Source organism: Schistocerca americana, chromosome 3 (genome assembly GCF_021461395.2).
Source record: "Schistocerca americana isolate TAMUIC-IGC-003095 chromosome 3, iqSchAmer2.1, whole genome shotgun sequence".
In the NCBI taxonomy this organism is placed as follows: Eukaryota; Metazoa; Arthropoda; class Insecta; order Orthoptera; family Acrididae; genus Schistocerca; species Schistocerca americana.
The window spans coordinates 624579800-624603376 of record NC_060121.1 but is presented as its reverse complement, the minus strand read 5'-3'; positions in this window follow the sequence as shown (position 1 = coordinate 624603376).

Sequence of the window (23577 nt, the reverse complement as noted above, 5' to 3'; positions counted from 1 at the left end):
TACTTACGACAATTTTGTAAGGCCTCCATGTTAGAAGCAACTATTAATATCACCATTGTTTGCCTTGATGTTGTAACCTGTATGTGTCCTAAGGTATGTAACTAAATTTATATGTATACATGTCATATAAGTGTATTCCAAACTCAGTTTTATAGTGTTTTCTGTCCTCCCTAGATCCAATGGTGGTGGCTTTAGTTACGCCGAAACCAGTAACCATGCAATAAAAAGAATTCCTGCGATCTTGGCTACCAGTTATTTGTTTTACAAAATTATGTATACTTAAGAAACAGTCAAATGAAATTGAGGCAGAAGAAAGGAAAGTGAGTAAACTGTTTATTATTTCAAAAGTAAACGCCAGAGCTGTTACACCGATCCCACTGTGAGGCAAGACAGTCAGTGACTTCACTGAAAAATGTTTGTTGCTGCCTACGGAACCAGTATTGCATCCGGACGTCCATCTCTTCGTCTGAGCGGTTATATGGCCAGGAAAGTCAATCTCCACAACAACAAATATATGGAAATTGCGTAAGAAGCTAACTGTATTGAGGGTGTGTAAGAGCTTCTCAGTGAAACTCTGCAGCGTAGTAAAACAAACTTGGCAACCTGTGGGTCCACCCACACCATGGCTACTAAAAACACCTCCATGTTCCAACTAACACCACCTCCTCCATACTTCACTGTTCCAACTATATATGTATAGGCAGCTAACATTCTGCAGGCATTACCCAAACTCAAACCTTACAGTAATGTGGCTATGGCGAATCCAGCACACTTTGTTTACATTTGTACTATCACGTGACCTAGGCCACTGACATTTCTATGAGCCACACTCTTCTTTTTAATGATGTAGTAATTGTGAGGTCACAAGCCACAACCCTTTTTTGATAACTTCATTAAGAGATAAATGTGTGAAATTTGGAAAGTGGGCAGGAAATGAGAAAATCAAAGATTACACGTAAAGGTAATTATAAGTGCACGCGCGTGCACACACACACACACACACACACACACACACACACACACACACACATATGCATGCATGCATGCGTGTTCAAAGGTTTCTGTTAATCACCGAAACTCAGCAGTAATTTCATTGCTTTTATGCTTTACTTTTTTCACACCTAATTACTATACAGTGTTATGCAGTAAATTTAATTCGGGAGGACGACGGTTGAATCCCGCGTCCGGCCATCCTGATTTAGGTTTTCCGTGATTTCCCTAAATCACTCCAGGCAAATGCCGGGATGGTTCCTCTGAAAGGGCACGGCCGACTTCCTTCCCAATCCTTCCCTAATCCGATGAGACCGATGACCACGCTGTCTGGTCTCCTTCCCCAAACCAACCAACCAACCAGTAAATTTAATCTGTCTGTTTCCTTACTCCTCTAATGTTTATGTCAAATACTGTATTGTCTCATCATCTGTTTAAAATGGAGGAAATGGGAAAGATGCAAAGACAAAAAAATTGTCTGGATAAAAAATTATTATACAAAAATATAATATTCCAAAGAAAGATAGATTCATACTTCTACAACTGTACTTATTAACATAGAAAAATATTAAGAGTTTAAATTTACAACGTTTTATACTATTTTTCATTCTACAAAATACTCTAGTATCCTTAGAACCAATTTTTACACTGAAAAAATCACTTTTTATGGTATCATGCACACATCGGAAAAATATTCATTTAATACACGCTATAATTTATCTCCTCCATTTTTTTTAGAATATCATCTATTGTAAACAGTTGTTTGTTACAATTTAAGTAATTATTTGAGATATTTCCACAAGCTAGGCATGTTTTGACAGCTTCATTGCCTTAATATAATCGAAATGACACTTAATTGTTATTTGTGGACAAACTGTATGTAATATATTGTAACAGCCACCAGTTTGCTACATTGAAACAGACTCACATCAGTGTAATAAATACATTTCCATTCATCATAAGATTCAACAGCAGTAAGGTGTATGAAGTATTCCCTCTTATTTTCACATCCAGTTCTGAAAGAGCATTTATACTAGAACGGACTCCATTGACTTTGCTTGTGATAACCAAACACTCTTTTGAATTAAGATAACAACAATCTTCATTTACAGAGCGCACGTTACATTCTCTTATATTTCCACTGTGTGACATCATATGAAAAGAAAGGTGTATTTTTATACCCACAGTTTTCTCTTCCAACACAAATTTTAGTTAGTATCGCTATTTTAGAAATAAACTGTCCCCTTGTTGTTTGCTCCTCCACGACGTGTTGTGCGCACAGTGCATCTTCGCCCATAGCTGAGGATCTTGATGATAGATTTGTCTTGCAGTCTTTCAGACTGGCCAAAACGCTACTCTAAATTATATACTGATGTGTCTTGCGTTGAAGACTGGGGGTCTTTTTCCCTTCTACAACGCTGACAGTCTTTCGGTACATACCGCGCTTCCCCCATCAAGTGCTTCAAGTTCCGTAACATGGAGGTGGAAGAATATCGGTTTTCTTCAATTATAAGTAAATGATAAGCAAAATATAAGTTTTGTTATTATTATTAGGGTAAGTGGTAGTAGTAGTAGTAGTAGTAGTAGTAGGAGGAGGAGGAGGAGGAGGAGGAGGAGGAGGCCTAAATTTTTCCTGTTGGATGAGGACAGCAGTAACAACAATGACTTATTTCTGCTGGTAGCTGTTCCATATTTGTACAGATATTCCTGTTGCATCGATGCCGACAGGTTGGGACAAGCAGAAGGCTTACTCAGCGTGTCAATAATTTTTCAGTGTCCATATGCCACAGACTCAGCAAAATGCACTGTGCTTTTCTCAGAAAAGTTGAGGCCAAAACATATAATCTGCAAGATCAGGCTTGCTGCTATTTAACTGGTCCCTCCCCATTGCAGTCACTGTTATGGAGCATAAAAAGGTTTCCAGTACGTCGAATCTTGAAGCTCTCAAACATCGAAGAAAAGTCATTTTTAATTGTCTGTAGCAAAGCTGCTAGTTACTCGTGAAATTTACGATAACACCTACGACAAACAAGGCAGCGTGATACGATGTAAATTCCAACGAGAACAAAGTCTCCAACGCAAATGAATATAGTCAAATGGATCAGATTATGCTGGATAATGAATATCTAAGTTATTCTAAAGTGTGGTATCATAAATAGAGCTGTTGACGCATAAATGTTGCACATACAAAATATGTGGCTTGCGAAGATGGGCAAAACCCGAAATTAGTCAGTCAATAGACAATTAGCCGCTCAGGTGTAAAGAAATAGAAATGTACTATTTATGGAGGAGTTATCTGTTTTACGTTGTATCTTTAATAAAAATATTCACTTTATTTTCAACAGATATCATAAACCCTCAAGCTTATACACTCACACACACACACACACACACACACACACACACACACACACTCACATATACACATATGGTAAGATCTCATCCTGTGGATGACTAATGTGTAATATGAGCTCTCTAACTCTGCCTGTTGTTCCAATTCTCCTTTGAAATCGAATACACTCACGCTATCTGTAATCAAGATCCTACGCATGCTATTCGATATGTGAAATCCCATGGAAGTTTAAAAATATTTTGATTCAGCAGAAATGTAGCTTTTTTGGAGCTCTTTTCAATAAAATGTTCTCACATGTAACATCCCAAACTTTCACGTCAGTACGTCCGTCAGCTATTATAGTAAACCAAGCAGTAGTTGATGTTTCTTGAAGTTCCTCTTCAATATATATCATTTCATTAAAGTGTGAATTGCTGCACAGTTAACCAAGCTTTAACAACTATATCTACCTTAATGAATTTGAAATGACACTGAATACATTTTGTGAACAATTGCATCTTTAAAGACATTGTAGCATCTTCATGTTGTTGTTGTTGTGGTCTTCAGTCCTGAGACTGGTTTGATGCAGCTCTCCATGCTACTCTATCCTGTGCAAGCTTTTTCATCTCCCAGTACCTACTGCAACCTACATCCTTCTGAATCTGCTTAGTGTATTCATCTCTTGGTCTCCCTCTACGATTTTTACCCTCCACGCTGCCCTCCAATACTAAATTGGTGATCCCTTGATGCCTCAGAACATGTCCTACCAACCGATCCCTTCTTCTGGTCAAGTTGTGCCACAAACTTCTCTTTTCCCCAATCCTATTCAATATTTCCTCATTAGTTATGTGATCTACCCATCTAATCTTCAGCATTCTTCTGTAGCACCACATTTCGAAAGCTTCTCTTCTCTTCTTGTCCAAACTATTTATCGTCCATGTTTCACTTCCATACATGGCTACACTCCATACGAATACTTTCAGAAATGACGTCCTGACACTTAAATCAATACTGGATGTTAACAAATTTCTCTTCTTCAGAAACGCTTTCCTTGCCATTGCCAGCCTGCATTTTATATCCTCTCTACTTCGACCATCATCAGTTATTTTGCTCCCCAAATAGCAAAACTCCTTTACTACTTTAAGTGCCTCATTTCCTAATCTAATTCCCTCAGCATCACCCGACTTAATTAGACTACTTTCCATTATCCTTGTTTTGCTTTTGTTGATGTTCATCTTATATCCTCCCTTCAAGACACTGTCCATTCCATTTAACTGCTCTTCCAAGTCCTTTGCTGTCTCTGACAGAATTACAATGTCATCGGCGAACCTCAAAGTTTTTATTTCTTCTCCATGAATTTTAATACCTACTCCGAATTTTTCTTTTGTTTCCTTTACTGCTTGCTCAATATACAGATTGAACAACATCGGGGAGAGGCTACAACCCTGTCTTACTCCCTTCCCAACCACTGCTTCCCTTTCATGTCTCTCGACTCTTATAACTGCCATCTGGTTTCTGTACAAATTGTAAATAGCCTTTCGCTCCCTGTATTTTACCCCTGCCACCTTTAGAATTTGAAAGAGAGTATTCCAGTCAACATTGTCAAAAGCTTTCTCTAAGTCTACAAATGCTAGAAACGTTGGTTTGCCTTTCCTTAATCTTTCTTCTAAGATAAGTCGTAAGGTCAGTATTGCCTCACGTGATCCAGTGTTTCTACGGAATCCAAACTGATCTTCCCCGAGGTTGGCTTCTACTAGTTTTTCCATTCGTCTGTAAAGAATTCGTGTTAGTATTTTGCAGCTGTGACTTATTGAGCTGATAGTTCGGTAATTTTCACATCTGTCAACACCTGCTTTCTTTGGGATTGGAATTATTATATTCTTCTTGAAGTCTGAGGGTATTTCGCCTGTTTCATACATCTTGCTCACAAGATGGTAGAGTTTTGTCAGGACTGGCTCTCCCATGGCCGTCAGTAGTTCCAATGGAATATTGTCTACTCCGGGGGCCTTGTTTCGACTCAGGTCTTTCAGTGCTCTGTCAAACTCTTCACGCAGTATCGTATCTCCCATTTCATCTTCATCTACATCCTCTTCCATTTCCATAATATTGTCCTCAAGTACATCGCCCTTGTATAGACCCTCTATATACTCCTTCCACCTTTCTGCTTTCCCTTCTTTGCTTAGAACTGTGCAGGAGAAAAGCCAGATTTCCTTCCTAACCTCAACTCTGACCCATTTCCTCTATTTAATCTAATTTGCATTGTGCTATGAAGTATTTACAAATTTTCAGTGTCTTTTTTCTCCTTCTACAGATATTCTACAGCCCATTTTCTACCCAACTGAATCATAAAAATGGATAACGTTAGTCTACAGAATGGCCAAGTGGTTTTATTAGACAACTGCATGATTCAAAATAGAGCGAGCCTTCGTTTCCCCTTCATTTCTACTCTTTAATCTCTATTTGAATGTGCTACGAGGCATTTTAAAATTTTCAGCAGCCTTTGTAGTCGATGAACCTACAGCAATACCTTCCTTGTTTGCCTTTTTTCCAGTCTTCTCTAGTCTATTTAGCTTGCTCTATTTTCGTTATATATTTTCTGTTCCTCTGGAACATAGAGAAATGGATACTGTTACGGAAATGTTAGGGTTAATGCCGTTACTCAGAATGCATGGTTTCATCCAACAACTATGTGATGCAATGTGAGATTTACTTAATGTTACGTAATCAATAGTATGTTAGCAGAAGGCAATTAAATGTGATCTTATTATGACCTCAAACGCTCTTACAGGTTTGTCATGCGAAAAAAACTGACAATACAGCTCCCACTATACCACTTAAATGCAGAAGACTGCTGCTAATCCGATTTCAGTCGGTCCAGAACTCATTGAGAAGAAACAGCAGATAATCCTGATACAACGTTCTTTAAACATTATTGACCACTGACCATCACTGATCACTAGTATTGTATCACCAGAAGCTGACTTTGTGCGTATGCAGTGGATGCTAGCTAGTGAGTCTTAAATAGCGCAGGATGCGCGGGTTTACCCAACAGGGCGCAATAAATTTGATAAACTTTTGTTTCTCGAAATATGAATTGGGCACGCTTACTTTATACACAGACGAAAACAGGAAGTTTTAAATTTTGCAAACATAGGTCATAAATGTCTTTCACCATCATAAGTCATCTTCGTGTGTGCTCATCTGCAAGATACAGTCCCTTGCTTCCTCATTTGCAAAGGAGTCCGTTTGTTGAAAATCCTCAAACCAACGACTAATGCTTGCCCTAGTTGGCGGTTCAATACAGAATTGGAGGCGAAACTGATATTTCACATAGTAAAAATCAATTAAACTTATGTGTTTTTTGAATAAGCATGTATTCTATCAGCAGAAGTTGACAGTGGGTATGTATAGCAAGATTTAGCTACGAGATTTTCAGACTATCAGAGCACTTTATTTATTTTTGTATGATTTCATCGCTAAAATAAAATTCATCATATTCACTTTTGCATACTTGTCAGTTTACAATGTCGCTACTGTAATATCAATTGACGAGGAGGCTTGAGGATACAATAAAGTCTAGTGAACGACATAAAAAGTCTTCCTTCTTTTCCTTGCTTTCATCTCTTCAGAGTTTTGCACTCCAATAAAGATTTGCGTAAATCAGCGAACGATCTGTTGAAAGTTCTAATAAGACTGCATTTGATTCGCAATTTGGCGTAATTTGACACACAAGGCGATTAGGCAGCAGCAAGACTGAATTTAGATACAAAGCAATTTTGCAAGTCTCAACTTATTCCGAGTAAAGCACACGACCTGATCGCAAAAGTATTGACTCGCTAAGTAGTTTTGCAAGCCCCCAACTTGTGAGTATGGCGCACACGGTGAAATATGAAACGTATAGCCTTTTTCTGTGATTCAGCGAGGGGGGTGGAACCATGCAGAAGTATTCAGAATTATTTGAGGCCGGAAAAAGGGCTGCAAAAGCGGGAGTCACTACTTGTGAATTATTTGATACTGAGCTTTCGTAGTTGTCATTGCAACGCCTTTCCTTTGATACATGAGCAACTATCCGAAAGAATGTATGTCTATTTATTACTTGCTGTAGCTAAGGCATGTTTCCTTTTTCTTATTCATTGTTGCAGGATCTACACCACCTTGTGCCTATATAGTACCCAATATAGCAGGCTGAGGAACTGTATCGGCTGTCCTCAAAATTCTACGTGTGGGGCAACGATCTACAAACTATATGTAGGTCTAATATCTTTCACCTACTGATTCTTCGGCTTACGCAGACCTTCCACCAATTCCTGTTAAACACGTTTCTTTGCTATGTCTATGAATGATATTAATCTGTCTTTCCTAGAGCGTGCTCTTCTCTCACCCACTGTTGCACAATCTGTAGAATCTGACTGTCAAAAAATACAGTCGATGGATCATAGAGCATTGGAGAATCTGCAGCAACTGAAGCTCTCCAGCAGCTGGTAACTGATCAATGAAGAAGAAGGAGTCTGTCAGTAGGTTGAACACTATCACCATCATCGATTTTGACACTTTATTGACTAAGTGAACCAGCACTAAAATGTATCAAATGAGATAACTCTGACTGTATTTCTGTTGATTCTGCAGTTAGAAGTCGTATATATACTGGTGTTGCATATGATAGATTGGGTTCAAGAAGTTTAGACATTTCTTGGAAGCACGTTTTCACATTTTCGAGAAAAAAAAACATCAGATAAAACAACCAATGAAGATATATAGTTCATTAGTCTGCAGCTTTCTCTTGCCAAAATCAGGTAAAGAATAGCATATGTACCTCAATGCAAATAATGCAAATTTAATACCATCCGAACTAAGTATAATTGATACTTGGTAACGTTATTGTGAAGCCTTTAAAAAGACTTCAGACTTGCCAAACTAGAATTTCTAATTCTACTGCATGCTAATATTAATGAAAACAAGGATCTTATGCAGGACTAAATGCGAAACTGCCCAAAGTTGTAGCGAGTAAAACAGGTAATAAACATGTAGTCAAAAGATAACGCATGTGTCAATGGTAAATATAAGTCTAATTATTTGTCAATGTAAAGAAATGCAATTTTGCACACATGTATTTCCTTGCATAGCTCGAAAGTGTTCGTGTTTTGGAAAACAGACTGAAGATATCTCTGTAAACGTCTATGGTATCCAGTACTCAGATTATGAATGGATGTTTGTAGATGATAACAGAAATGAGAAAGAATTGAGAGTTGTTATTCGGCTGCATGTTAGAAAATACAATCTCGAGAGGATGTGAATCTATTAATGTTGAAGACTGCTAATAAAGATATATGCTGTTACTATTACAAAAAACAATTTTCGGTACTCGCACAAAGTAGCATTACTGATCATCAGCATTCAGTTGTAAAATGCAAATGCTACCTGTTATATTTTCATTCCCAGGGAAGATTAGATGCACATTTAGTTGACTGTACACAGTTTAAACCAGTCACCAGACTCACCCCCAGTGAAAAGAATCAGTCTGTAAAATTTAAAAAGCTCAGCAAAAAACTGAAACTTCCTTTTGTAATTTATGCTGATATAGAATGCGTTTTGCAAGCAGTCGCTGGCTGCAGCCGCAGCACTGACTGATTCATATTCAGATCAGGCGCATGTGTATAAATGATTTAGTTGTGCTTGGTATTTGCACTGCAGTTATGACGAGGAATATTCCGAGTTTAATTTGCACAGAGGCAGCGATTATGTGAAATGCATTCGATGAGATTGTAATGTCTTTTTATTATAAAATAAAAAGATGATGTTAAGCCGTAGGAAAGAATCAGCGTTTCAGTTGGCAGTTATATTTGCAGGAAACCGTTTGAGGAAGGCAGCATTAAACAAAGAGATCAGTGTCATTTTACTTGTGCACACATGCCAGCTGCAATATAAACTACAGACATCACTATACTGTGCCGATCGTATTCCAAAATCTGAGCAAGTACGACGGGCATAGTTTGATCAAGAACATTTGCGAACGAACGGCAACAGATGGTTACAAGGAATTTAAATGAAGTCTGGATCACGTCTCTCTTATCCCATTTAAAATGGAAAAATAAAATCATATCCAAAGAGTATACCAGGAATGCATCAACATGAAGATGTTACTTAAAATTTCGATTCATCAGTTAGTTAAATTTCTTGACATGTAGCCTCGAAACGTGTATGTCATAACTAAAATTAGATGAACTGAAGATAATGGTGATATATTTTCCCTATGATCAACAGTTCAGTCTGGTTAACCAGAAGGGAATTTTCTCATATGAATAAGCGAGCAACAAAACCATTCTGCTGTAAAATGCCCCGCCCTACATCGAAAGGTTTAAAAAAATTTTAACAGGTGAAACAGTAACAGAGTTTGACTACCAGAGAGCTTGCAGTGGACGGAACGTATTCAAGAACAAAACATGTCCGGAATATTCAGATTTATATTTGAAAATTCACATTCCACTGCTTGGTGACATCTTCAAAAACTTTCGCGGTCCTTGCCTTAAGACATAAAGTAGACCTTGCGCATTATATTACGTCACATATCGTCGCAAGGTATGCTCTGCTGAAAGTTAGTAAAGTAGAATTTCAACCTGTAACAGATATTGAACAACTTCAGTGTGGTGAACAGGGCATCAGAGGCGGAATTGTACATTGTTCTTGCAAACATGCAGTTGCCAACTGGAGATTCATGGTCGACTATAACGATAAAATCGACAAGTCTTAGATCATTTATCTCAATGTATATAACTGGGCGATCCTGCAGCATCTTTCCGCATCCAACTTTCAATTGATTCTTGCGGTGAGTGTTGAAGGTTTCTGCTGCACGCTATACCAGACAATTTAAACATAGGGTACATACCTACTCCGTATGAAGATGTTCACGAGATACGTTTCCATTTGCCCCAGTGTCCCGAAAAAATGGCGCCACCGACAGACAGAAACTTCATGAATTGTTTTCAGCCTTGACTGATAAGAAGAATTATATAATTCATTAGAAAAATTTGAATGAATGCTTACAAAATTCAGTGGATTTAAAAAAGATTCGTTTATTCAATTTCTTGGATGAAGGCGTACACTAAGATTAAAGCATATAACCGCATAAGTGCAACCACTGAATCCGAGAAAACTGTTTCAGACTTGCTGTTTTCAGCGAGACCGTGTGAAATTGGCGGAAGTAACGGGAAATGGCACTAGAAACATTATACAAAGAGCAACGTTGGGCAGCTGCATTTATTGGAAAAGCAAATTTTCGAAGGTGCGTAATTTATAATGAAAATTTGGTCGCCACTGAACTGAGCAGACTCAGTGTAGTCCTTGACTGTAGTTGGAACGGTGATTCTCGATACATGCAGGAAGCTTCTTTCCGATCTCTACTAAGTAATATATTAAACTCCCGTTAAATCGTGTAAAATTATGCTACACACCCAGACAATGTCAGCCTCATAGACGACATATCTACGAATATGTATTTCCAGTAATGGTTACAAACCGTTCAAAGCTTCATATTTACAGAATAAAAAAAAAAAAAAACCACGGTAATGCACCGGTGAACTAAAAAGTGGTTGGGTTAATGAAAAACGAACTGTTCGGCGAACCTACATGTAGAATTCTTTGGCCTACGAGCAAAGACGTACGCTCCCGAGCAGTTGGTATAGACATCTAAAATATTTACTCCAACTATTACAGCCTACAATTTACAATAGATAAAGTGTCAAAGATAGCATAAAAAGTGTTTCTTTTTCAGTCTAACTGATTGTAAAAATACTGCAGTACTTTTGTAGTGTAAAAAATTGAAAACATCCGTGAGATAATACTACAGTTTACAATGTAAACTTTAACTATTTCTTGTTGCACATAAATGTGCAGACATCCACGTGTGCACCTAACTTCTTTGAAATGTAATATTATTATAATAAATTTGCTATCGAGACCACGTTTTACTTGAGAAATTTGCCAAGAAAGTACAGTACTTAAGTATGAAAACGAGGAAAGCATAAAAGCATTAAAATTTAGTGCTGATGCTGTTGTATTCGATGTAAACCTCTCTCTCTCTTTCTCTCTCTCTCTCTCTCTCTCTCTCTCTCTGTGTGTGTGTGTGTGTGTGTGTGTGTGTGTAGTGCCCTTCAAAGTAGCCGAAACTATTTACTGAAAGTACGGTAACATGCGTTTCGTACCTATACGATGAGTGCGCCATACCTGGGGACTGAATTCACAACTAATGCAATTAGGCAATGCACGGCGGTGTTTAGCAAGGTGGCTCGAGCAGTACACAAGCGCTTTAATACCCAGAAGCTAAACTTGCTGCGAAACAGTGACACCTGCGACCCTGTACTCTAATTATCAGTGCATACTAATGTAATAAGAATTAGTAAGTCAAAAAAGTTGCAATGAAACTGAATAATAATATTAATAACAAGTGACTAAATGAATTGATCTATTAAGTCAGTCGAACATAAATACTGTTGAGAAATGTACTACTGCAATAATCAAGAAAATATGACACAAAATAATAATATTTCTCAAAAGCATTTAAATTTGCTTATGAGCGTAATTAGAATGTTAGCAGAATCCCCAGATGCCATCTAAACGTCACTGGTATGCGGAAAACAAAATTCCATTTCGCTAACTAAACATTACTTGTTCGACAACTCATACTTAACTAGAGATCACTTATGGCAATCAACGTATTAACACATGCGAATTCACGTGCAATTCTCGAACACCGTCAGTCCAAATGGGCAACCGAATAAGTTCAATCTTGCATATCGTCTAATGCTCACAAAAATGTTAAAAGTTCCTACAAGACTTGGGAAATTTCGTAAGTACGATAGAATTTTAAAATATTCGTGCGATCACTTTCCGCCCTGACGCCAGCTTTTTACCGCGCTCTCACGTGCATGATGCATTAACTGAAGACTGCTCTGCACCGATCTTGGCTACCGAATCCTCACCAAATGTCTCCCAACTGAACTTCTCGAAACCTTTTTTCGTCCCAAGAGCCGCTCAGTGCTTGAACATCTATCCACTAGCACGAATGAGAGCTTGTGTATCCCCACAGTACATGCACAGTTTACCCAAAATGTAGAAAATTATCCCCTGTTTGAATAATAACAAAGATATGGATTAAAAAATAACTTAAATAATAGTACTTTTCCTTTCAGTTCCATGGTTACCAAACAGAATACTCTGACAAGGTGATAAGAGAAGTGAGAAAGAATTTAGAGTTGTACCACCGAATATTACAAAACCCCATCACGAGAGGACGTGAATCTTTTAATGTTACAGACTGCTATTACAGATATACTGCATGTATTTCCATCACGCAAAAAAGTTACCGAGCGAGGTGGTGCAGTGGTTAGCGCACAGGACTCGCATTCGTGAGACAGCGGTTCAAATCCGTGTCCGTCGATCCAGATTTAGGTTTGCCGTGAGATCCTTAAATCGCTTAAGGCAAATGTTGAGATGAATCCTTCGAAATGGCTCTCCCGCTTTCCTTCTCCATTCTTCCCTAATCCGAGCTTGTGCTCCGGCTCTAATGACCTCGTTGTCGACGGGACGTTAAACACTGATCTCCTCCTCCTCCTCCTCCTCCTCCTCTTGCATAAAAACTTGCCGTGGCTCTTAGAATGTAGCGTTAATATAAAATTCAAGGGTCCAGCGGATATACACTTATGACAACTAACAAGGAGTATACGCAAAACATATGAAGTAATAAAACTGGCCTGCACAACCGAGCACCTTTTTACGCTCAGTGTAAAGATGGTATCATACTTTACGGATAGCTTAACTGTTTTTAAGTTACAAATGCTTTTAACACTGGCCAACAACAGGAAACAACGAATAATATAGACAAATATAACAAGGTAATATATAGGCAGATATGAGAATTGCCGTACCGTGATCATTTGTTGTTGAACTGTGGAAAATATGATGATCTGACACATTTACGTAATAAAAGATGTATAAAAAATTATTAACTCAAAAATAATATCTGTACAAATATGTGACTTTCAAAGATAATAGCTTGAGTCCTTAACTATCATCCAATTCCTTGTTTAATTGAGATCACACTAAGCATTTAGCAATTATTAACTTTCTGTGGCATTATAAGAACATTCGTTTACTGCGATCACCTAACTTCTGGAGTTTTTGTGATATCTGTAACATAATTGTCACGTTACATGACTGTATTTGTAATTCAATGAAACGTCGAACTTCTAGGGAAATATGGAGTATTTCAATACCGCCATCTTCCATCAAGTAGCAGAAGCCGCCGTAGTACCAGTCGCATACACTTCAGACCATGATATCTCCGAGATCGATCGTCCTGACCTCACTTCATTGTAACCTGGTGAAACCCAGCTTCCGCTCTCCTACGTCGCCCGCCAAGGCGGCTTTCGGTGGCACGTGGCTAAATGATTCGGTCAAACCGCACTCCATCGCCAAGGCCAATACTTAAAAAACTCCAGTGATGTCAGTAACTTCAGCAAGCTGATAGCTTGCATTACATGAAGTAATTCAGTGTTTGAGGTAAACGTTAATGGAGTATGAAAACAGAGAGACAGATGAAATTTGCTGCCAAGACAATACAGTATTTAACGATAAAAACGAGTAAAGCAAAAAAAGCAGTGACATCTACGAGGTGCATTCAAGTTCTAAGGCCTCCGATTGTTTTTCTAATCAACTACTCACCCGAAATCGATGAAACTGGCGTTACATCTCGACGTAATCGCCCTGCAGACGTACACATTTTTCACAACGCTGACGCCATGATTCCATGGCAGCGGCGAAGGCTTCTTTAGGAGTCTGTTTTGACCACTGGAAAATCGCTGAGGCAATAGCAGCACGGCTGGTGAATGTGCGGCCACGGAGAGTGTCTTTCATTGTTGGAAAAAGCCAAAAGTCACTAGGAGCCAGGTCAGGTGAGTAGGGAGCATGAGGAATCACTTCAAAGTTGTTATCACGAAGAAACTGTTGCATAACGTTAGCTCGATGTGCGGGTGCATTGTCTTAGTGAAACAGCACACGCACAGCCCTTCCCGGACGTTTTTGTTGCAGTGCAGGAAGGAATTTGTTCTTCAAAACATTTTCGTAGGATGCACCTGTTACCGTAGTGCCCTTTGGAACGCAATGGGTAAGGATTACGCCCTCGCTGTCCCAGAACATGACACCATCATTTTTTCAGCACTGGCAGTTACCCGAAATTTTTTTGGTGGCGGTGAATCTGTGTGCTTCCATTGAGCTGACTGGCGCTTTGTTTCTGGACTGAAAAATGGCATCCACGTCCCATCCATTGTCACAACCAACAAAAAGAAAGTCCCATTCATGCTGTCGTTGCACGTAAACATTGCTTGGCAACATGCCACACGGGCAGCCATGTGGTCGTCCGTCAGCATTCGTGGCACCCACCTGGATGACACTTTTCGCATTCTCAGGTCGTCATGCAGGATTGTGTGCACAGAACCCACAGAAATGCTAACTCAGGAGGCGATCTGTTCAACAGTCATTCGGCGATCCCCCAAAACAATTCTCTCCACTTTCTCGGTCATGTCGTCAGACTGGCTTGTGCGATCCTGAGGTTGTTTCGGTTTGTTGTCACACAATATTCTGCCTTCATTAAACTGTCGCACCCACGAACACACTTTCGACACATCCATAACTCTATCACCACATGTCTCCTTCAACTGTCGATGACTTTCAATTGGTTTCACACCACGCAAATTCAGAAAACAAATGATTGCTCGCTGTTCAAGTAAGGAAAACGTTGCCATTTTAAGTATTTAAAACAGTTCTCATTCTCGCCAGTGGCAGTAAAATTCCATCTGCCGTACGGTGCTGCCATCTCTGCGACGTATTGACAATGAATGCGGCCTCATTTTAAAACAATGCGCATGTTTCTATCTCTTTCCAGTCCGGAGAAAAGAAATCGGAGGCCTTAGAACTTGAATGCACCTCGTACTGCTGAGGCCACAGTACGTGACAGAGACCCTCGTGCATGTGGGTGAGTGCGAGTGTGTGTGTGTGTGTGTGTGTGTGTGTGTGTGTGTGTCTGTGGTTCTGTGTGTGTGTATGTGTGCATTTAAATTTGCCACCCAATTCCACCTTTATTTATTTTTTAATCGCCCAATAATTTTTAAAATTTCCCTCATATGCCTCTTGATGAAGTCATGAAAATAGAGGTGTTACTTGCGACCTCACACTTATTACCTCATCAAAAGAGGCGTGTAGCTTCACAATGCGTCTGTGAGGTCAAAGATGTAGATCAGGGTCAATGATCTAGGTCACGTTCTAACACCTACTTTGACCTATTTTGTATCCCTATCGATATTTCTATGTCAATTTGTAGTATTGCTTATGTATAATGTTTTATCTGTCATGGAAATTCTTTGACTGTGAATACAAGCTTCAGTTACGTGAAATTTTGAGCGACGTTGCTTAAAAGTATGCTTGTGGATTTAAATAACTGATGGAATGATCGTTATGTAATGAACTATAAATGACTTGGCCCATAATTAGGGCAAGTAGGGTTAAATGTAAAAGATGTGGGGAAGCTCTGCATCTACGGAAGTAGCCTAGCGGAGTGGAAAAGGTATGGTTGACGAGCAAGTGGCAACTCCTCCTTTGTGACGAGTGAGCAGTGCTGTGGTTAACACCTCGCTAGCAGCAGCGGATCATAGTGGCTCATATTCCTGGACTTTTGAGGCCAGAAGAACATAAGGACAGTATTTATGGGCCTCGGATGCTGCATTTGGTGATACCATTATCGTGGCATGGTTTCTGGACGTATACAAATATTATTCCGACTCCAGGAAGATCAGTAATAGGGTGAGGCCAACAATATTCCCATGACTGCTTCGCCGCCAGGTTAACAACCACTGCAAATTACGCCACCAGTGCCACCAACCATCCATTAAATTGTTTTGCATTTGGCACTCTGTAAATGGACCAGGTATTTGCGAAAACTGCTTGACTATAATAATAATCGTGGTGTTACTAAAAACTCTCTCTTACACCCGTGATTATACCAAATTAGGAACCTAGACAGGACTCCTATCCTAGTGAATTTAATCCGAGTGTCCTAATTTATTATGTGAAAGTGGCTGAACATGAATTTAACGTTGTGTTGCCGTTTGCACAGCCAATTATAATTCTGAGTGGGTCAAAAGACTGTTTATGAAAGCACATTTGTTACTTGAAGAGTTATAGTTTGTTGTGCTTTACTCAACTAATAATTAATGATAAGCATACTTACCTTTCCTCTTACATACTGGTGTAGTTTGTTAATGAGCATGGTTCTTCAAATCATAAAATTTTAAAGGTCCTCTTGTACCAACCTAGTTATTTAAAGAAGCAATGCAAACGCTCCTTCAGAGCCAATGTAATTAGATTTACATTCTGTTTAGTTGCTTCAACCTGAGTTTAAGAAAGAACTGCTTACTGTGTTATCTATTCTAATGCAAGTTGGTTAATGCACAGGCAATGAGGTTATATATTATGATCATTAGTAGACTCCAGATTTAAATTCAGAATCATTTCAAGCTTTTCCCTGTTCAGTATTGCTACTAGCTTCATGTGCGTCGGTAATTGGTTTTATAAGCTGTTGCACCTAGTTTATTTAAGGTATGTGTTGTTGAGAGGCATATGTTGCTGTTTACTGTCACACTAGCCATTTGCTTATCTAACTTACTAGCTACTGGCTCATTTATCTACATGTTTATGTTACTGTGTTGCAGTGTGAACAGATACAAGGAAAGATTTTATTGTCTGGGTCAAGGAAGGTTAGGTTAGACTCAGCACTGCCTTCTGCCTTATCATTATGCTTGACACAAGAATGCCTAATTGGCTGGTGACCTGTTTTAGTATGTAATGGTACAACCTGCTTTTGTGCTGGGAGAACGTCTGTTCCTGACCCATCGGCTACTATTGTTCAGTACTCTGCTGGAGTATTTCGGAAACTAATCCTAGTTTGATTGTTCTGTTTGCATTAGGTTATCTCACGGTCGAAATCGTATAAAAATTCCTCGCAGAGGTATAACGTTAACATCGATTATCGTTTAAGGTGATAGGTGACAGCGTTACAGCGGGTCGTCAGAAATGTAAAAAACGTGCACTTGTATCGCCATAGCCAAACGAGTCCATCCATTCATCACTCCGAATCGCTCGTCTTCAGCCATCCACTGTTCAGCTGCGTCACTCTTTAAGCGTTTCTTACCATTGGCTACGAAAGTGTGTGAGTATGAGCAACTGCTCGACTATTGTACCCGATTCTTTTTAAGCCCCTACGCACAGTCATTGTGCTAGCTGGACTGGTGGTAGCCCTTTGGAACTCATGAGTGATTCCTTCCGCTGATTTCATGGTCCTTCATACAGCCACCCTCCGCAGCGCTCGATGGCTCCTTTCTGTCAGTATATGAGCTCTGCCTGCTCACTTAGTTGAGCTGTGATTGTTCCTTCGAGTTTCCACTTCACAGTCACATCACCAGCAGTTGATCTGGGAAGCTTTAGAGGGACGAAATATCCTAATGGCTTTGATCCTGATATGAAATCCAATGATCAGTTGAAGTTCAGTGTTACTGAGCTCTCCTGACCGGCCCATTCAGCTGTTACTGCTGACAATATAAGTCTCCTCCTCATTTTATAATATCGGGTCTGCCTTTCTTGGCGTCTAGTGATCAGTAGGAGTGTCTGCATGCTGTTGACCAGATATTGTAGTTAACCCACACGATCGCAAGTTACCTTCGTTACTAGTTGTGCAATAGAATAGGACCATGAATACTGTTAAGACATACGATACACTGAGGTGTGGAGAGGACAATATTCTGTATCTACTATCTGAAATGGTGAAGATGGATGTACACGACATATTATATTGAACCTGTGGATTCAGAGAAATCCTTGATAGTCTAGATCGCAATATATTTTATTTAGTTTACCTATATCGATTTTATGCCTTATGTAAAAACCGAAACTAATTATCAAATAAAGTAAATTGCGATCTTGACAATCAAGGATGTTTTTGAACCCACAGCTTCAAGATTCAATATGTAGGAGACTTTTTAACAAGCTATACTAACTCGTGGTAGTCTGCTAGATGTCTTGGTGAAGTCCCTGACGTTTTACATGTTTCCTTGGTTTGAGCTGATAAGTCATCACGCCAAACAGTAGCGGTTTTATCCTGGCGGTTGCAGTAGTTGTCCCCTCAGAAGACAGGGCTACAAAGCAGCAAATTCGACAAATATGACGGGCAAGAGGCATATCGAAGGTGTCCAGCAGATCGATGTAGCAGTTTCAATTTAGGACTATGTCACCTTATAATGAAAAAACTGAAAAGAAGTTACTGGGGTCTTTTAGCATCCATTGTCCTCAGCTCACATAGGACCACAAACGTTTGTTGGAAATGACCATTAACACTAACCCACACATCTATCAGACAGCAATAAGTACCAGAGTTGATACCTTGCAGCAATTTCTGCCTCACAACGATACTACTGGTAGCCATAAATCGAGATACACTCTTGATGCCGCTTGCATCAAGCTCCATGTAGGTCGCTATTGTGATGTACATAGTAAACTATAATATCTGCCGCTACGCTCAGTTCAATGGGTGGTCTTTGGTACTAAGCAGACTGTCATACGCTTCCGTCAGCATTTTTTATAGGTCATTCGTCCCATGTAACTCATTACGAACGAATTGTATTGACCATCTCCGGACTCTCTCCAACCACTAATTTGTTCACTTTGTCCACGTCATCTGCAGTCTCTTAAGTTAATAGTAGCTTTTAAGCGTCAAATTACCAAATTTCAGTGCAATACTGCTAAGAAAGTTCACAAGTGACAATCTGACCTTCGGCTTAGTGTTGTGCATATCTTCTAGAATTGATAGGAGCGACTTGGGTTTCAGTTGATTTCGTGCTCAGCATTCATTCATTCTAAGTTAAGACGTCGGTATGTCTAAAGCCTAAATATGTTACATAAATACGCTGTTGAAGGCAGTGGACGATATTTGATAGCTTTCAGGATTACGTCCACTATATATTTGATATAATAGTCTGGCCTATGTCGCCAATGACTCTGAAAGGACTTCCGCCAGGGTCCAACGCGTCCTCAAGATTCTGTACCTTAATCTACGCATACAGCCATGCAGCACCGGCCGTTCTGTTTACTGCCACATATCCACCTCAAGCTTTTGTTATCTGTTAGGATAGAACATCGAGCAGTGTGCAGGCATCTTTACATGCTGCTCAGCATTTAGTAACTTCAGGAACTAGGAACAAATGATGCAGCCTGCCACGAATTCCTCTCCTCTGTCAACCTCTTCACCTCACCTTGCAACCTACGTCCTCAATTATTTGCTGTATGTATTCCGAGTTCTGTCTTCCTCTACAATTTTTGACCTCTGCAGCTCCCTCTAATACCGTGGAAATCATTCCCTGATATCTTAACAGAGTTCCTTCCACCGTGTCCGTCCCATCTCCTTTCCACTTATGCCTTTCCTCTCCGATTCTGCACAGAATCTACACATTTCTTAACTTTTCAGTCCACCTGATTTTCAACATTGCGTTACGCTTTTGAAAGTCCTGTTTATTACCAAAATGATGAAATATAGCAAACGCGCGTAGAAAACTGGAATATATGTTCATGTAGAGTTTCCTGTTTGTTTCTTTGTCTCCTATGCTTACAAAACATATGCGTATACGATGGTGACATTTCAAATTTTTTTTCTCTCCGATCAGTCACGAAATTAAAACGACTGTGAAAATCCGGTGAAGCATTGTGCAGATGTGTTGCATCTATCGCGTCACATCGTACTTTTCAGTTTGAAGTGCAGAGTGATCACATAAGGATGTCTAGAAAATACTGTCTCTCAACGAGTGTGGAGCACTCCTGCTGAGGGATTCCGCCAGATTTCATGCAGCCCACATAACGTAACTGTCATGTATTTCCTTCTTCATGATTCTTGGCTGCGTATTGCAGGTGCAGCGAAGACGCTCCTGCAGCGTATCCGATGGGAAGTGTGTGATCTCCCATTATACAGCTCGCACTGGGCTCCCCCTGGGTTTCATCTCTTCTCTCAGATGAACGGCTTGCTATGAGGACAGCATTTTAGCACAGTCAACGAGCTGCATACCGGCGTAAGTAATTGCCAGAAGTCACAGGGAGATACATTCGCCGACGTGGGTACTCAAAAGTTGGTACCAAGATACGACAGATGTCTAAGTCGGGGTGGCGGCTATGTAAAGAAATATACGGAAATTGTACCCTAATATTCCAAAAAAACATTTTCACTTTGGTTTCCATTTTGCGACCGATCGGAAGTTGAAAACAAAAGTAGCTGTCTTACCCATCATGAACTACGCGTGCAAAATTCCTGTCGGTTTCATGTGCGCTTAGTTATTCTGAAATTCGTTTTGTTTTGTTGTCTGTTTCTGGCACTTCTCATCAGGTGGGACCCTATAAACCTTCACTGTGTTTGCTGAGACCATGCATGATACTGCAAGAGATGAATATATGTGATTAATATTATGCTCAAGTTTCATGCATACCTTCCCATTCAGTGAAGGTAAAAAAAAAATAGTTTATGTCATAAGTACATGGCTATTCAGAAGAATACCACTTACTGTCCATTCCTTTACCGCTTACAAGTGAGGCAACGCTATAGGTGACGAGAGTAGACGCGATAACGTAGAGAAATAAGTAGTATCTTACAATAAGATATACAGCGTAAGATATACACGAGTCGTAAGTACATATTTTGAGCACTTTACCTTCAACAATATTGAGCGGATAAGAGTTTAGTTGCTAATCAAGGCACCAAATGAAACTGGAAATCATACGGAAAACAACAACTAAAAATAAGTTTAACATACATTTTAGTTTGCTGGACAGACTGAATGCGGAACTGCTGTTCCATGTTCGAGCGATGGACACAACACGCCAGTATTGTGTAACACGGCCTCTGGACTTGATATCCTCAATTCTGTCAGCAAGTGGGCTCATTTTCATTAACCTATGCTGAACAGTATTTTTTAAAAAAGAAAAAATGCATAGGTTGAGGAATGTCCTTTATAAACTTAAGAACGACTCGTTTCTCCCGGATAGGGCATCACCAGGTCGTGAAACTGTCTGCCAAAAAGCATCCGTGAAGAACACATGATGGCGCGTAAAACATACTACAAGACAGCCTCATTGACGAGACGACAGGCTTAGCAGCACACAGCGGGATCTCGCGCACAAACCGTCAACAGCCGTACACTACAACGGCCGCAGAGGCTCGTCCATATTCACGTAGATTATACATATGAATGATGGGAGCTGACGCAAAATACTGGGTGCCCAAAGGGATTGGGAACCCAGCCGATCTGGTCACTAAATATTTGCTTCAGTTGAGCTGCAATGAATTCATGGTAAGCGAAAATTTTACTATCTCTGTTAGAAGGAAACTTGTACGACGTTTACATGATAAATCTTTTCCTCCAGGCTGCACTTTACTGTCGCTTGATATAGAAATTTAATAAACGTTCCGCTAGAACAGACTATTAAAGTTATTCAGGATAACCTTTATAGGCTCCGACGTCTGTAGACTGATGAAATTGTAGATGTTATAACTCTTCTTAGCCTCCTGACTTCATAAAATGACTTCACTTTTAATAACAAATCCTACAAGCAGTCAATTGGCTTGGCCTGCGGTAACTCTCTTGCGGACTTTCATGCTGATATATTCGTGAATTACTTGGAGAGTGACTATTTCACTCGGACCTCCACCATTTCCTAAAAAATTCGCCTTTACAGACGATATGTCGGTGACGTTGTTTTCAATGTTGAAGGATCGGATATTATGTTTACAGTCGGAGAGTTTAACAATCTTCATAGCAAAACGATCTTTACGCGTGAAGTCATGAATCACAATGGTATTAGCTTCCTTGATTTGCAGCATTTTGTCACCAACAAAGTCCCAAAGTTTGACATTTTGTAACCTCCCCACAAAAATTTAAAGGTAATGACAATATTATTTAGAAATGCTAATGGACATTGCGCTAAGTGTAATCTCTCCACTGAAATTTTAAAGACAGAAATAATAAATGAATAGGAGCCAAGCGTAACCTCCCTGCAATTAAATTTAATGACAATAAAACTGAGAATCGCAATCTGACTCAAGTATAAGTTCTTCATAAAAATTAAGGTCCATTCAGTGATAAGAAAATCTCAGTGATAATAATGATTCAATTAAACCGAAATATCGGTCTTTGGCCCTGTGCAAAAATCAAAATTAAATTCTTACCTCATTGCAACACCTAGTCAAATTTCTGCTCTTGTTGTTGCGCACCGCTTGGAGGAACTGCATTGCAAATAATAATATTCCCTTTTTTTTCTTTTGTAATCTAATTGAAAACTGAAACTTTTGTTTAGGGGAAGTGGAACGAAATAGTTACTTCAATTAAATGAAAATTTTATGTAAAATTGCTTTTGAAATCAAAGTTATTATTGGGGGCACTTGTTGAAAATTAGTTACAATAATTAAACTTTACATTATCCGATGATTATCTTAATTAACAGTATACCTCATTCAGCATCTTGGCCAGTGTTGCCGACAGACCACATCACACAATCCCACTGGACTGCTACCACTGACCGACCGCTCTGCATGACGACTACTAGCGTACTGCACGCGACGACTACTGACAGAGTACTGCTCTCAACTAGACAGAGCTACAGACTCGCAACGACTGACCGACAGACTGAGACCCGCTCGCAACACTCGCGCGGTCAAGCGCATACTCTCTGGTCACAGATGCTACAATGCCTTGCCATCGCTGCTATGTTACATACGTGTTTCATAACCCTCCACTGGGGGGGCAAAAATTTGGCAGCGATGGTGAGTCATTTGGACTTGCCAAGCGCGGCAAAATTTTTCTTTAATTAACAAAATTCTACAACTTACAGATTATTTAAATGTTGTGCACACGCACTAAGTACAAAATATAGCAGACAAAGACAAAATGTGAGTACAAAACATAGTAGCAAATCAGAAAAATGTATATACAAATTATTTGACAGATAACAAAGTGCACAGGCACTGAAAAAAAATTCTTTAGCATATTCAGAACAAATAAACAGACTGGCAAAAAATATTATGTTGACAAGTGACATGAGTGCACATGCACTGCAGTTGAGAACATATCAGTAATTGATGAAATGTATGTACAATTAGTAACAAATGGCATAAGTGCATT